Genomic DNA, 11869 nt, shown 5'->3' with positions numbered 1-11869 from the left:
CAGCAGGAACGCCCCGGTTGGGGGGCCGGGATCCCACCCCCGGCTTCTGAGAGCCCCATGAGGACTGGGGTCCTCGGGAAGCGGCTGCCCGGGGAACTGGCCGAGTCACCGAGAAAGGTTCTGAACAGACCACGGGGCCCACTCATCCTCTCGTGCTCAGGACACACTCATCACGCTCCCGCCCCGTCCATCCCTCGTTCGCTCCCACACCCCTGCCCACCCTGTGCACAGCAAGCCTCTGGCCGCACAGCTGTTTCCAGGACGCCTGCAGAGCGTGTGCGCTGGGGGCAGGGCGCAGAGACCTGTCCCCCAACCTGCCAGCACCCTAGACTCAGGGTCCCAGTACAGGTGGAGCCGCAGGGCCCTCCCTGGTCCCCGGGCCCCATGCTTCAGAGATGCAGGAGCGGAGGCCACCTTCAGGGGGCCCCCGTGTCCCTGTGGCCCTCGGCACAGCCGACGTGTGCTCCCCCGCTCCTGCATCGTCCCTGGCTCCCGTCCCCACCCGCGGACTCCGCGACGGTGCAGATGGTCTGTGTGTGTGCTGTCCAACAGGGCGGCTACTGGGCACAAGCAGTGGGGCGAGTGGTATTGAACACACAGGTCTAGAACCTTCCATAAAGACAGCAGCTTGGGAGGTCCTCCTCTCCCCTCTCCTTCCTACTCATGTCTGCTCCCCCCCCCCCCCCCCCCCCCCCACGAGGCCGTGGTTCCATCCATCCCCCACAGCCCGAGCCGCCTCCCATCGAGGTCACTAGAGACCTCTGTCCTGCCGGCTCCAAAGGGAACACTCCTCTTTGTACCTTTTGCAGCCTCTTGGTGGCACTTGGCCCAGGTAACCGGCTGCCCCTTCCTGGAGCACTTCCTGCTCTGGGTCTCTGAGCCACCACGCTCTCCCGCCCTGGGCTCCTCCGCTAGCTGCTGGCCCACCTCCCTCGCCCTGACCTCTCAGTGTCCCTGTGGCCAGGCTCTGCCCTCCCTTCCCCGCGGTGCTGTCACCCCTCCCTTGGCTGCAGTGCTCTCGCCACGCGCCTGCCCCACCCCGCCCGCCCATCTTGCCAACCTTGACGCCCCGGACCCCAGACTCACAGACGCGGCCGCTTCCCCCTCGAAGTGCGCAGGCCTCCTCCACCACGTTCCCCAAACCACAAGCCGGCGAGTCATCCTCGAGTCCCCTCTGCCCCCACCCCAAACCCCGTCCCGCAGCAACAGTGTCCGCTCCACCTCCAAACCGGGACCTTTGCCTCCCGCCACGCCCGCCGTGGCCACCCCAGGCCAAACCATCCCCATCCGTCGTGGGACAAAGCCCATCGCTCCAACCTTGTGGCACCCACGATCCACTTCCCCTCACAGCCAGAGGGACCTGGAGAGCCCTCACGGGATCCCGCTGTCCCGCCCACAGCCCTGATGACAGCCATCCTTTCCTCCCACACGGGGAGCAAAACCCAGGGTCCCCACAGGGACCTGCAAAGTCCTGCCCCACCCGCCGCCGCTCTCCCTTCTCACCCCACGGCCCTGCACCCACCCCCTTCCTCCGGCTGTCCGATCAGAAGAGGCCCCTTCCTCCCCGCCGAATCCCGGAGCCGGCGGCCTCCCCGTCTGAACTCGTGCTCCCGGCCCCGTCACCCAGTTCCCATCTCCGCCCAGCACTCACCTCCCCGATGTTTTCCTTGTTTATTTTTTTATTCACTTCTGGAATGAAGATCCTCTCCCCGCTGGGATGTAAACTCCAGAGCAGGCGCCGTGTCCTGTTCTCTGCTGTGATATCCCAGGCCTGGACCAGCGCCTGGCACATGGGAGCAGCTCAGCAGGGAACGTCGGCTCCGTTTTCTCACCTGCAAAAACAGGGTAGAGGTGCCTCCTTCCCGAGGGCCGCTGCTTTCTCACAAGCATCAGCTTCCTTTGCATTTTGTCGGGCCAGCGGGAGCTGTCACTACCCTCTGGAGGGCCTCGGGCTGCCCGGGTTGCCTCTGGTCTGCAAATCCCAACACGCCCGATAGGGCCAGAAACGTGTGTCCCATGTCCTCCCTCTGCCAACAACCCCCTGAACACACGCCCAGGGCCTCTGTGCCCCCCGCGCCCCTCACCCAGGTGGACGGAGCCCCAAGCACAAGTCATTTTCAGAGCCGTCGCATCCTTACCCTCACGGCAGTCCCACAAGGTGAGGGGACAGGGACACCCACCCCACCCTCCGGGCCCAGGTGAGAAGGCTGAGGCCCCGCGAGTGAAGGGACCTGCGAGGTCCCAAGACTAGTCAGGTGGGAAGCCCACCGGGGCCACTCGGCCGCTGTCTCAACAGCCACCTCTGTCAGCGAGAGGACATACGACGGGGTCAGCATGTGTGAGGCTGGCACCGAGTTCGTTCTGTCGCATCAACTCCGGAGCCCGGGTCGCCGATAATGAAATGAAGAAATATGGTGGTTCCAGGCTTTTAAACTCCTCACGACCAGACGTGCATAGTCACCACGGCCGCGTGGGAAAGGAGCACATCCGTCTAAAAAGACTGTTCCTCTCCCCGATCGCCGAGCCCAGACAAGAGGCCGGGGCTGCTCTGAGGATTTTGCTGATGGACAGGACTTTCCACCTCCAGACGGATGCTCAGGCCGAGGGCCAGGGGCTCGGAGGAGGCAAGGAGATTGGTGGAAAGTTATAGATGGGTAACTTTTTGCCGTTCCAACGTTTTGCCAACAGATCGTGTTCACTGCTAACGTTTGCCTGACTCTATAGCCTGGCTCTACTGCAGAGACCACGGATCATGACGGGCACCTCAGGCAGGCCAGGCCACGAGGCAGGCGGATGACCCCAACCAGCCAGACCAAGTGTGGGAGTGGGCTGCCCACCTGAAAGAGGCACAGAACCATCTCGGGCTTCAGGTTCCTGGGCCAGGACGAGAATGCTGGCTCAGCCGTGCTCTGGCTCTGTGGCCTTGGGCCAGTCACTCACCCTCCCTGAGCCCGTTTCCTCCCCTGTCAAATGGTAGGTCCCCCAAGGGTTACAGTGAGGCTGACATGGCCAGATTATGGAGGCTTCCAGCGTGTTGCCTGGTACGGGGGTGCTCTGTAGACCCTCGTATCCTGCTGCAGCTGTGCCCCTGGCCTCGTGGATGGGGGAGGGACTCTAGGCAGTTGGGGGCGGGGCAGCAAGCCGCTGGACACACTCTGGGGGTTTTACTTAAGCAAGCCGCCCACTCCGGGGGGCATATGGGGGCCCCGTGGGGGCCGTCCCGGGCTCAGCACCCACCTAGAACCTGCCCCACTGCCCGCTCCCTCCCTGTGTGTCCCAGGAGGCTGGCATGGGCTCGCGAGGCAGGTGGGCCAGCAGTGCTGACTCAGCGGGGGAGAGGACATACGACGGGGTCAGCATGTGTGAGGCTGGCACCGAGTTCGTTCTGTCGCATCAACTCCGGAGCCCGGGTCGCCGATAATGAAATGAAGAAATATGGTGGTTCCAGGCTTTTAAACTCCTCACGACCAGACGTGCATAGTCACCACGGCCGCGTGGGAAAGGAGCACATCCGTCTAAAAAGACTGTTCCTCTCCCCGATCGCCGAGCCCAGACAAGAGGCCGGGGCTGCTCTGAGGATTTTGCTGATGGACAGGACTTTCCACCTCCAGACGGATGCTCAGGCCGAGGGCCAGGGGCTCGGAGGAGGCAAGGAGATTGGTGGAAAGTTATAGATGGGTAACTTTTTGCCGTTCCAACGTTTTGCCAACAGATCGTGTTCACTGCTAACGTTTGCCTGACTCTATAGCCTGGCTCTACTGCAGAGACCACGGATCATGACGGGCACCTCAGGCAGGCCAGGCCACGAGGCAGGCGGATGACCCCAACCAGCCAGACCAAGTGTGGGAGTGGGCTGCCCACCTGAAAGAGGCACAGAACCATCTCGGGCTTCAGGTTCCTGGGCCAGGACGAGAATGCTGGCTCAGCCGTGCTCTGGCTCTGTGGCCTTGGGCCAGTCACTCACCCTCCCTGAGCCCGTTTCCTCCCCTGTCAAATGGTAGGTCCCCCAAGGGTTACAGTGAGGCTGACATGGCCAGATTATGGAGGCTTCCAGCGTGTTGCCTGGTACGGGGGTGCTCTGTAGACCCTCGTATCCTGCTGCAGCTGTGCCCCTGGCCTCGTGGATGGGGGAGGGACTCTAGGCAGTTGGGGGCGGGGCAGCAAGCCGCTGGACACACTCTGTGGGTTTTACTTAAGCAAGCCGCCCACTCCGGGGGGCATATGGGGGCCCCGTGGGGGCCGTCCCGGGCTCAGCACCCACCTAGAACCTGCCCCACTGCCCGCTCCCTCCCTGTGTGTCCCAGGAGGCTGGCATGGGCTCGCGAGGCAGGTGGGCCAGCAGTGCTGACTCAGCGGGGGTGGACCCTCAGGACTTGGCCACGGGGTCGGGTCTGGCAAACCCCTGACCTCAGCTGGCCCCGGCCTTGTCCTCTGGGAGGCGGGCTGGGAGGCATGAGGTGGAGGGACCAACCCCTGCATCCCGGCCCCCGACCCCGCAAGGATGCGGACGGTGTCGGCAAAGGTCGAAGGACGGGACCCAGAAAGGCGCTGAGTGCCTGACACTCCTGCCAGTTGACCTTGGGTGGTCCACGGGACCCCACTGGGCCTCAGGGCCCTCACCCTGCCCATCCAGAGGCTGTGACGAGCAAGTGTGCAAACAGAGGTGACCTCTTACTTCCTCCAGGATTCCCCATGTATTGAGCGCCTACTGTATACCGACCCGCTTCTCCCTCGTCTGGGGAGGCAGGTATCAGCGTTACCCAACAAGCCGGCTGCAGAAACAGAGGCCCAGAGAGGGAAAGGCATTTGCACGGCCAGAAACATGATTTTCCCAAAGTGAGGTCAGAGGACCACAGCACCTGCTTGTTAAAAAGGCCCCGGGAGGGGGCGGGGGCGCCTGATCCAGCGGAGGCGGAGGCGTGGGAAGGGCTCTGGCGGGTGGGGCTGGGGTCTGTCTCCTGGGAAGATGCCATCCGCTGCATCCCGCCACCCCCCAGGCCCGAGGCTCCAGGCTGCTCTGGAGTTAATTAGGGACCCAAACATTTAATGGTCTGCTGTGCTTCCACTGGGCATCATTTTAAATTAAAAAACATGATGTACAGCATCGTTGGAGAGAGCAATCACTTTGCAGTGGCTTCCTGCTCGGGTGCTCGCAGGGACACCGGGGTGAGGGTGGCTGGCCGGCCTCCGGGGAGGAGGGATGACGAGAGACCCTCTCGCGGAACATGGGTCCACCCCGCGCTGTGGACGCACGTTCCCGACGCCAGGCAAGCGTTGAGGTGTCCAAGGGACGCCTGGCACTGTTCCCCATCACACCCTCAGAGCCCCTGCAGCTAGGAAGTTCTATCTTCAGTCTGACCCAAACCCCTCCACTTGTTTTGAGGGAGGGCCGGTCTGCGACTGAAAGCAGAGACTTGCTGGATCTGCTCCTCCCGATAGAACGCTGACGTCCAAGAGCCCTTTCTGACCAACCCCGAGCTCGGGGGTCCCGTCCCCACCCTGAGCTCTGATCCCAGCCTGGCAGGAGGGCAGGGCGGCGGCGTAGGGCTCTGGAAGGGACCTTAGGGGAGACCGAGGCACGGGTCCGTCTCTGTCCTCCACCTCCCCAGACACTCACAGGGCCCAGTGACCGTTTCCCACCCCCTTCACGGGGTCAGGCCTCTGCACACGCGGGCCCTGCATCACGTCCCGTTGCTATGGTTATTTAATCAAAGCATACGTCCTGGCCACGATGAACTGTATTAAAGATTTGGGGCACGGTTTTGGAGTGGAGGTTATAAATGAGCAATTAGCCCTCAAACGCTAAATTAATAAGGGAAATAAAACACCAAGCAAAGTCAGTCTGAGAAGAGTCTCCGCAACGTAGTACTCGGGACACGTCGGCGGTGCCCAGGCTGGCCGTGCTGCAGGCTGTGCCTCGGTGGCCACCACGCACGGCATACGGTGCCCTGTGGTCAGGGGGCAGCTCGGCACGGTGCCCTCAGCAACGGGGTGTTTCCACGTGGGAAGCGGGAGAGCTGTCATCACACCGGGGATTCTGACCACCCAGCGACGCCTTCCCACGCCTAGGGCCCTCTCGCGCAGCCAGGCATTCGGAGTGTACGTTGTCCCCGAGTCCACGGCGGGTACCGTCAGGGCCCAAGAGGCCCTGTCCTTCCAGGAGGCTCCCCTCCACCACCCATCCCTTCGTGGGCCAAGCATTCGCCCCACGAAACCTGTCAGAGGCGGCTGCCTCCAGGCCCCCGTGTTCCCGGGATCAACAAGCCTTGCCGGGTCCGGCTAAGCTGTAAGAACAAAACTGTGCACTGCGTGGCCTCATCTCACACCCTCTCCTGCAGCTTCCGGAGGGGAGGCCGGCACCACGGCCAGGCCTGGGCCACAGACTCCTGTTAACTTGTGTGTCATCACATACAAATCACACACACACGCACACACACACGCACACACGGCTTCCACTGCTTTGCAGCTTGGGGATGCCGAGCTGTCCTGAGACCAGACGTCTGCCTCTGTCTGCATCTTTACATTTGAGTCCTTACGTTTAACTTGCAATCCACCTGGAAAGTATTTCTCGGGTGTAAAGAAAGATAAAAATTGATCCCCCCCCCAAACCCCCTGGAACAGGCACCCAATCGTCCTGACATCTTCTGCTGAAGAATCCACTCCCTGCACTTGACTTGTGATGCTCCGGCCCGCACCCCGGCGGGAGTGTGCTTTCCACAGGGCACAGCGGGTCAAGCCTGTCCCCCTCCTCCCCCCTGCCACCCCGCACGGCTCCCCAGTTCCCCCCATGAGCCCACGTCTCCAGCGGGCCACCCGGGCCCGGCGATGGTCCCTGCCTGGCCCTCACCATTACTCCCCTTGTCCTACACGGCAAAGATTAACTTGCGCTTCTAACATTTTCTCTGAGACGCTGTTTCCTCCGCCTGGAACCCTAACCCCGCCCATCACCCCAACCACCCCCTGCCAAGCGTTCTCTGTTCAGACTCCAGGTTGGGGCTGGGGACTCCCCTCGGTAATCCCAGAGCTGCCCGTGCTGGCCCCCCCCGTGACCCCATACTGCAAAGGCCAGCCCCCCCCCCCGTCTCTCCCCACCAGAGTCATTTCCCAGGCAGAAAGCCCTTGGCCAGCAGGCCTGGGTCCTGTGTGCCTTTCCAGGCACAGAGCAGGAAATGTATGCTGACTGAATTTGTGAAAATATTTCAATCCACAAAAATCACCCGTAAAGGAGGACAACCGTGTGTCATGATTTTCCCGGCACGCTCTCTATTTATGCCTCTTGTCCCAGAGTAATTATTAATAGATCCCCTTTCACTTGCAAATTATTCCCATTTGGGTGATAACTTGTTCCATGGTCACCCTCTAAGGAGGCCTCTGTCTGGGGACTATTCTGTTCCACTGACCACCCCCTGTCCCGGCCACACCAAAGCAGCGCCGGCCAGAATGCCTGACATTAAAAGGTCTACAAATAACCGACGCTGGAGAGTGTGGAGAACAGGGAGCCCTCTTACACTGTGGGTGTAAGAATGTAAGTTGGTGCAGCCACTATGGAGAACAGTATGGAGGTCCCTTAAAAAAAACTAAAAATAAATCTACCGTGTGATACAGCAATCCCACTCCTGGGCATATATCCAGAAAAGACGGAAACTTTAATTCGAAAAGATACACGCACCCCTATGTTCATAACAGCACCGCTGACAAAAGCCGAGACGTGGAAGCAACCTAAACGTCTATCGACAGATGAATGGATAAAGAAGATGTGGTACATATACACGATGGAATATTACTCGGCCATAAAAAAGAATGAAATAATGCCATTTGCAGCAACACGGATGGACGTAGAGATTATCATACTAAGCAAAGTAAATCAGAGAAAGACAAATACCCTATGATATCACTTATATGTGGAATCTAAAGTAGGACACAGATGAACTTTTATGAAACAGAAACAGCCTCGCAGACATAGAGAACAGACTTGTGGTTGCCAAGGGAAAGGGGGGGATTGGGAGGTTGGGGTTAGCAGATGTAAACTTTTATATGCAGGATGGATAAACAACAAGGTCCTACTGTGTAGCACAGGGAACTATATTCAACATCCTATGATAAGCCATGATGGAAAAGCATATGAAAAAGTCTATATGTGTAACTGAATCACTTTGCTGTACAGCAGAAACTAGCACAACGCTGTAAATCAACTAGACTTCAATAAAAAATAAATAAATAAGCCACTGTCTCTATGAGAAGCTTCCACATCTAGGAGGCAAGGCATCCTTTGCACATTCTTCTAGGTCAATTTTTAGAACGATTTTATCTCGCTCTTCAAAACATGCCACCAAGGTGCGGATGGGAGTGCACTGAACCTAGAAATTAATTTTGGAAGAACCTTCAGGTTTTATAATATTCCCACACGGCTTATCTCACTATTCTTGTTTTCTTTGGTATCTCTCAGGAAAACTTTACAGACTGCCTCATAATGATCCTAATAGTTTCTTGTAAATGCATTCCTAGGAATCCCATGGAGGTTTTTTTGGTTGCCATTGTGACTAGGGGCTGTTTATTTCGTTATGTTTTCCAACTAGTTGCTGCTGGTACAGATAAAAATTGTTGATCTGTGTGTGTCTGTATCCTGTGCAGCCCAGCACCCTCACCAAGTTCTCATATTAAATTATTTTTTCACTCGGTTCTTTTGGATTTCTGAGGTCTCAAATCACATTGTCTGCAAATAATTACAGTTCTTTCCTGTTTCCCGTTTAATTCTGTTTCATGTCTTATTGCTACATCCAGAATATCTGGACAATGATAAAGGGCACTGTTGGGGTTTTTTTGCATAAAAGTTTTTGAATTGGAATCATTAAAAATCTCCTCATTTGGAATGACACTGGCTGTTGAATTGGGACACAGATTCTTTACTGTGATAAGAAAGTGTCTTTCTAGTTCTATTTTTAGCAGTTACTTTAAAATCAGAAAGTGGTGTTGGATTTTTATCACATGCCTTTTGTCATTTATTAACATGGCATTATGGCTGAGCTGCTCATACTATGTATTATTGTATTAATAGATTTCTCTACTATTAAGCCATCACTGAATTCTTTCAATAAATCCTACATAATCATGGCAGATTATCTCTCTACTATTTTGTGGAATTGAATTTGTCTGTGTCTTATTGAGGATTTTGGATCCACTATTCATGGGCGAGATCCCTCTGGGGTTTCATTTACTGGACCATCTTCACAGTTTGGGTGGGGCTTGGGGCCCTTCTCACATCTACCTGGGATGATTTCCTCCAGACAGATTGCTTCTGATGGAGGCCTCCTGGTTCTACGAGCTCAGGGCCTCCACGGCAGATGTGCCCTGGACAGCCGTGTAAACAAATCCCATGAACCACTTTGTAAAGTGCATGGCCGCTTTACCAAGTGAAACGTCACCCCTGACTTGTCTTTTGCTCACTCCAGGTTTACACGAGTCAGGGTCGGCTCAGAGCAGGGTAAACAGCAGAGAAAGCTCCGCGGGGAAAGCTTACAACAGGCATCTCATCTGGTGACTCCAGCACTGGCCTCCAGGAGAACAGGGAAATGCGGGAAGGGCTGCCCCTGGGGCAGGGCTGCCCAGGGCCTCGGAGGGAGACCCCAGCCCCCTCGGGTGAGGTTAGGATTGCACCACCACCCTCACAGGGCCTGATGGTTTACGTTCCGCGTCATCTGTGTGTGGACAGATGGACATCGCATTAGGCCCAGATGAGCAAAAGGCACAGACCTTCTCAGAACGCCCTCTGTACATGAGGGGAAGCCACGCTACACGCTGGAGGTGAGGCCACGGCTGCTACAGCAGATGGCTTTCCCAGAACTTCCCCTCCCATCTCGCCTGTGACGGGACCTGACTCCCCCTTCCACCATGAGGGGGGGGGGTCTCTCTCTGCACCCCTGGAAGCTGGGGGCCCCGACACTGCTCTGGCCAATAGCGCTGGCAGAAGTAAAGCTGCGTCCGTCCAGGGCACAGCCCTCAACCGGCCTGGCAGCCATTTCCCGTCTCTTGGAAGAGCTGCCACCTAAAACCAGCGGCTTCCAACACGACGTGCTGGAGAAGCTGCAGGCTCGGGGGTGGAGGTGGGGGTGTGGAGGGCGAGCCACAGAAGCAGCCCCCCTCGGGGCGTGTGAAGCCACGCGGAGCTGACGTGAACCACGCAGCTGGGCCCTTCCCGAACTCCTGCTCCCAAAGCCTTGGGCCAAACTCGGGCTCCCTTGTGCCCCCGAGGCTGGGGTTGTTTGTTACAGGCTGAGCGCCAGTGAGCGAGGAGGACTGGGCCCCGCCCCGCAAGCCCTGCCGTCCCCATCTGTCAGAGGGCCCAGCTTTTCATGTTCAAGAACCCACGGCAGGACCCGTCCGTGCTGCCGGCAGTGAGGCCGGGAGTTCAGAAAGGGGGGGTCTGGTTTTGGGGGCTCAGGGAAGGCCGGTCAGTGTCTGAGTCACAGGGCAGCGGCCTGAGAGCACCGGACTCTGAGCCGCATGGGACCTGGCCTGCTACTCACCAGCTGGGCCTTTCTGTGGAACTTTCTTACCTTCTCTGAGACTCAGTTTACTTTCCTGACAAATGGAGCCATTGACAGCCACTCCCGGGGCCATCAGGAGAGTGAGGCACAATGGTGTTTGTGAACACGCTGGGCTGGGCTGAGGGAGGGGGCCTGTGTGTCCCCCATCCCCTCCCTTCACAGGAGGCGGGACCCCGTGGTGCCATCAGATCCTCGATCTCGGCTTCAGAGCCAGCACATCACCCAGCGTCTCTCTCTCTTCTGGAAAGTGGGAACAGTCACTGTACCCCACGTGCTCACCGGTCTGCACAAAGAACGCATGTGTCAGGTCCTTGCGGCACCCGAGCTCGGGGACGGCTGTGCTCCAGGGGCAGAGGGACCAGGGAGGGTCTGAGCAAAGTCAGAAGGTGCGGCCAGGCCTGGGAGCCTGAGAGTTGGGGCGGCATCTTTCCCCGGGGGACGTGGGGCTGGACCCAGACGGGGGGCTGCCTGCAGCTGCCCCTCTGCTCGCCCGGCCAGCTCTGTAAACCCCCGCCTCTCAGTCCATAAAAAATCCACCTCATGACACACCAAACATTAATTATAGCCAAAACGCCAGGAAGGGGACTGGTCTGGAAGAGGCTACTCTCATGCTAGTCACCGAGACGCTCTGGGGGTCGCGGCGGGGGGCCGGCGGGTAGGGGCTCCTGCTTGGGGCTCCGAGGTGAGCCTCTCCCCACGACACGGTACTGGGGAGGCGGAAAGTGGAGGCCAGGGCGCCTGGGATCTGGGTCTGGCCCTGCCCTCCAGCTCTGTGGCCCAGAGAAGGATCGTGCAAAGGGCTGCGGCTTCCTCCTGACGGTCAAGAGTGGGGAGGGTGAGCCCAGACCCAGGGCTCTCAGCCCCCCATCTCCGTCCCCTGCAAACAGGACAGAGGCCCACCCACGGCCCTCTCAAGTCCAAGGGGGTGACAGTAATGACTAGCGGACGTGGCCGGAGCCTCCAGCCAGGCAGAGCCCGGGAAGGGGCCGGGGGCAGCAAGCTGAAAAAGCAGGTGAGCAGAAGGCCCCCCCTCAGGGGCTGGGCAGCCAGCCTGGGCGGCGCGGGAGGTGACTGCTGGAAGGTCACTGGGTCACTGCTGGAAGCTCCCAAGGAGGCAAGGGGAAGATTCAGCCCCAGTTACTTGGCCCTGAGCCTAAGGAGATCCCCCCACCAGAGTAAAAGGCCTTGTCTCCGTCATCTCCGGCTACCGCAGGAAGACCAAAGCTGCACACTTCAGCTGCGCTGGTGGTGGGGAGACCTTGGCTGGCAGCCCTGGAGACTCGCACTCCCCCATCTCAGCCCTGAACCCTGTGGCAATGACGCTC

This window comes from Lipotes vexillifer, unplaced genomic scaffold (genome assembly GCF_000442215.2).
Source record: "Lipotes vexillifer unplaced genomic scaffold, Lipotes_vexillifer_v1.1 scaffold1701, whole genome shotgun sequence".
NCBI lineage: Eukaryota > Metazoa > Chordata > Mammalia > Artiodactyla > Lipotidae > Lipotes > Lipotes vexillifer.
Note: the sequence above shows the minus strand (reverse complement) of the source record.